General features: G+C 40.2%; 1 long non-coding RNA gene across 1 annotated transcript in view; it reads left to right on the forward strand.

Annotated features, from left to right (window-relative positions):
- Positions 1-3287: 3287 nt before the first annotated feature.
- LOC121697471 overlaps positions 3288-5113 on the forward strand; it is a 16204-nt gene continuing 14378 nt past the window's right edge. The window contains exon 1 of the long non-coding RNA XR_006026460.1: positions 3288-3299. This is a non-coding gene — a long non-coding RNA (uncharacterized LOC121697471). The remainder of the gene's footprint in view (positions 3300-5113) is intronic.

The following is a 5113-nucleotide window of genomic DNA, read 5'->3' on the forward strand; positions in this document are numbered from 1 at the left end:
AGTTTACATCTGTGTATGACGTTAAACAGGGTGTGTGTTGAAGAGTTGGGGGTTATCAGGGGGGGACACTATATTTCAGAGAGTGTGTGTGTGTGTGTGTGTGTTGAAGAGTTGGGGGGTTATCAGGGGCGAAGTGGGACACTATATTTCAGAGATTTCAAGCTCAAGCATTACAGTTTTTTCATTGGGTTAACACATTTCTCACACCCTTTTGCAAAACAGTTACAGTTTTTCTCGATCGTTTTGATACCTGTGTCAACTCTGACATCACATTCTCAAAACAGTTAACACCCGTGTCTGAACAAAAGCACTCTGGACAAAATTACACATTTTGCTTGCAAAAGGCTTTTTTTTCTCTCAAAACACTTAAAACATGCAGCAAAAGCAAATCTTGCCTTCAATCACTACAACTTGTTGCCAATTCAAAAACACTCTTTAATCAATCATTACACACTGAACAACAAAATGCAAAATCTAGTTCTCAAAATGAGCATTTTTGCTATCTCTGTTCCATTACTTTCTCATTTTTCTGGTATCAGAAAAAAACTGTGAAAAGACAAAATGTACTGCAGTTCATTATGTTGTCTGTTTCATTACTTAAAATAAATGTTGAAAAAACAAACAAAACTATGGATTGTTTTTGTAGTATTTACGAATGTTAACACACAACATCCCACAATAGCAAACACAATATTCCAAACCTTAGATACACTATCAAAACCTCTGCTTCTGCTCTGCTTCTGCTACCAAATGGTTTTATCTCAGGTGCATTGCCTTGAATACATGTAATATCAGATGTGATGTTGATGAAAACATGTGGCCTAACTCTGAAGATCACAGAGATTAGATACAGTCATTTTGTGCTTTTTTTAGTTCCCCCCTTTTTATCTGGGCTTTTTGCTGTTGTTTTTTGTTCAGAATGCTCTTGTGTGTTTCATGGATATTTTGTTCACTGTAAGCAATACTGAAAAACGTTTTCTGTTCTATCATACTGTAAACAGTATTTCTACTGTACCTCCTGTAGTAAACAGTAAAGGGAAAAATACTGATTTGCTTTTTACTGGAATGCTTTTGAATGTATATAAGTATAAGTATATATACTCTTTTGATCCCGTGAGGGAAATTTGGTCTCTGTATTTATCCCAATCCGTGAATTAGTGAAACACACACAGCACACAGTGAACACACAGTGAGGTGAAGCACACACTAATACCGGCGCAGTGAGCTGCCTGCTTCAACAGCGGTGCTCGGGGAGCAGTGAGGGGTTAGGTGCCTTGCTCAAGGACTGTGAACGTTACATGTGGACATACAGTTCCCAACCAAGAAATTTAGGTTAAAAACTGTGGATAGAGCATGTGTTGCATGCAAATACCTGTAAAACTGAAACATAAAAGTCTATGCTGTTTTCGTAATGTCAACAATAGCCAGTATTTTGAAACCTGGTGTACTTTGATTGACTGCATGTACCTTGTGAAGTGAAAACAAGTGTTATTCTTTGACAGAATAATTTCATTTTGAGTCAGATTTCCAGTGTTTTGGTAAAGTTAGTGTGTGCAGAGAAATATGTGTTCTGTTTTGAAATTAAGAGTTAGTATATATTTAACAAAATGTGTTTTTGAGAAGAAAATGATCCATTTAACCAATTGTGTTTTGTAGGTGTGAGTCTGTGTTAAGAGTTTAGAAAAAGTATCTGAAGTATGGGTAAGCGCTTGTTAGCGATTGAAAAAAACTGTAATGTGGGCTGGTAGAAATATTGGGTGGGCAACATAGCAAGTATGAAACTGTCAAATTGGATCAAGGTTGAGATGGGGGATTTAGGTCATCTACCCATCAGTCAACCAACCTGAACAGATATTTCTGCTCAGAATGAACAAACTACATTCCACAGTTCCTGTCCTGTGACCTCAACCCTTTTGAAAACTTGTGGCGTGACATTAAAAATTCCGTTTCTGAAGCAAAACAGGACTGTGCAAAATAGTTTGTTCATTCTGGGCAGAGTCAACTGTTAGAGGTTGAAGAGAAAAATGTCAAAACTGCTATTTTTAAACAGACTAAATTCCTTTTATTTGCTTCCTGTAAAAAATAATGTGGACTTATATTTGCAAAATGGAAATAAAAACTTTAAAATGATTTTTCACTGTGTGTTTGCAGTGTGTGTGTGAGTGAGTGTGTGTGTGTGTGTGTGTGTGTGTGTGTGTATTGTGTTAAAGTTGTATGCTTGTGTGTGTTTGTGTGTGTGTGTATGTCGGTGTGTGTGTGTGTATTGTGTTAAAAGTTGTATGCTTGTGTGTGTTTGTGTGTGTGTGTGTATTGTGTTAAAGTTGTATGCTTGTGTGTGTTTGTGTGTGTGTGTGTATTGTGTTAAAGTTGTATGCTTGTGTGTGTTTGCGTGTGTGTGTGTGTGTGTTTGCGCTATGCTACAGGGGTCTTTGCTATCTAAACCCCTGAAGAGTGCTGTCTGTCTAAATCAGGGGTCTCAAACACCAGGCACGTGGGCCAAATCCGGCCCGCGTCCGGCCCAATTCCGGCCCGCGACGTATGTCAAAATAATAATGTAATCCGGCCCTTGAGACTTTAATTGTGACAAACAACGATACTAATTAAAATAGACAATAGTTCCAAGTACGGTGACAAATCTCATTTGTACTCTGCTCCACTATGTGCTAGACATCCAGAGCTTCATTCAAACCCAAAATCGCTGCGCAAAAAAGAACATTGCATTTTCAGAAATAGCCGGCCCTCCAAACAGATGACGTTGGCAGAATTGGCCCCCAGCTCATTTGAGTTTGAGACCCCTGGTCTAAATGGATAACCTATAACTCTAATACTGTGTTTTTGAGTGTGCTGTTATGCATATGCGTAAATAAGGGTGTGTGTGTGTGTGTGTGTGTGTCTGTGTGTACTGTATATGTGTGTGTTTGTGTGTGTGTGTGTGTGTGTGTGTGTGAGTGAGTGTGTATGTGTGTGTGTGTGTGTGTGTGTATGTGTGAGTGAGAGTGTGTGTGTGTGTGTGTAAGAGAGAGTGTGTGTGCTGTCTGTAACTGTCTCTGAATTATTTCTGTTCCATTTTCAGCTCTTGGTGAAATATTGTGTCTGTATGAAAGCGCATGTGCACGCACACACACACACACACACACACACACAGACATTCCAGTCATTCATGGTCTGGAATAATAATAAACGATACACACTTACAGACACACACTCACATTCATCTAAACCTGCCTCTCTTCCGCTAGGATGGAAACCAAAATAAACAAAATGAAGCAATATGCATTACTGTGTGTAAATGTGTCTGTGTGTGTTTATGAGTGTGTGTTTGTATGTGCATGTGTTTATGAGTGTGTGTGTGTGTGGTGTGTGTATGTGCATGTGTTTATGAGTGTGTGTGTGGTGTGTGTGTATATGTGTGTGTCATTGTTGATGAACATGCCATATATTTGCTAACTAGTACACACACTGTTCCAGTATATTTGCTAGTTAGTGTTCCAGTATATTTGCTAGTTAGTACACTCCGTTCCGGTATATTTGTTAGTTAATACACACTCTGTTCCAGTATATTTGCTAGTTAGTACACACTCTGTTCCAGTATATTTGCTAGTTAGTACACTATGTTCCGGTATATTTGCTAGTTAATACACTCTGTTCCAATATATTTGCCCCTCAACAGACCTTACCATGATTGGCTGACACCTGAAAAGGGGGAAGGAAAACAAATATTAGCCAGAGTGTTCTATAAGGGCCCCTGGTTGGCATAGCAACACTGATACATGCATGTTGCAATAGTGTTTGACAGCGTGACTTTTGACAAGTTCTCCGAAGTGCCTTGCTCCGTATGCAGGCGTCAGTATCTGGCGAGGATGGAACTCTGAGGTCATCCTCGGGGTCAGAACCGACCGAGTCAGGACTGGGTGAGGGCTCAGGGGGTCAAAGGTTAAAGGTCAGACTCGTGAGATCTGGCACAGAACCTCAGCCTCCCCTCTCTCACACAGCCTCACTGTCTCCATGTGTGTGTGCGTGTGTGTTCGTGTGTGTGTGCAGATGTGTCTGTGTTTGTGTGTGTCTGTGTGTGTGTGTTTATGCATGTGTGTGTGTGTGCTTATAGGTATATGTTTTTGTATGTGTGTGTGTGTGTGTGTGTGTGTGCGTATAGGTATATGTTTTTGTATTTGTGTGTGTGTGTGTGTGTGTGTGTGTGCGTATAGGTATATGTTTTTGTATTTGTGTGTGTTTGTGTGTGTGTGCGTATAGGTATAGGTGTTTGTATTTGTGTGTGTGTGTGTGTGTGTAACAGGTGAAGCTCTGGCCTGCGCTTCCCCGACTACTCTGAGTTGTATGGTGCACAATGTGAATCTGGACACAGGGCACTCAAGGCCCACTGACAGGTTTATTCACTCACACACACACACACACAGGACACTTAGAGGAGCAGAGCACACAGACGTTCATCCATAAAATGCCTCTCTCAGTCAAGTTTAGCGGTAACTGACTTACTGAACGAATATACAGATAACCAGTGATAGTATGGGACCTTATGAACACTGAGGAAGTCATTTGTCCCCAGGGCCATTGAAGTGTTCAATGCTTCACCTAAGGGAAGAGGAGAGATAGACTTCTCTGCATAGTCTGTCTGTCTCTTCACCCCCTCCATGTTTGGATACTGTCTGTCCACTAGCCACTTTTTACCACTGTCTTTCTGCCTCACTGTTTGCGTGCTATATTAGCACATTAGCACATATGCATAACCCCTCCCTCCATGCCACAGCCGAACTGTGGCCACACTTATACCTTTTCTTAAAATAGTTAAATATTTAGATATAGATATATAGACTTTATTCTTGCACCGTTGCACTGTTGGACTTACTCATTTGCACTATCACCATGACACTCACTCACACAGAGCACCTTACCTTACTATGCACAGAGAATCACAGGCTCAGTCCCTGCCCCAGTCATTGCAAGCGCCTCTTGATTGATTAATCACCCACTATGTGGATACTGTTTTTAGAATTGATTTAGATTAAGTGTTAGTTAGTATAATTTGTATTTTAGTATATTTAGTATATTCTTTATCTTCTACTGTCCTTATTGCTTAGTTGTGTTTTTATGTTAT

Source organism: Alosa sapidissima, chromosome 22, assembly GCF_018492685.1.
Source record: "Alosa sapidissima isolate fAloSap1 chromosome 22, fAloSap1.pri, whole genome shotgun sequence".
NCBI lineage: Eukaryota > Metazoa > Chordata > Actinopteri > Clupeiformes > Clupeidae > Alosa > Alosa sapidissima.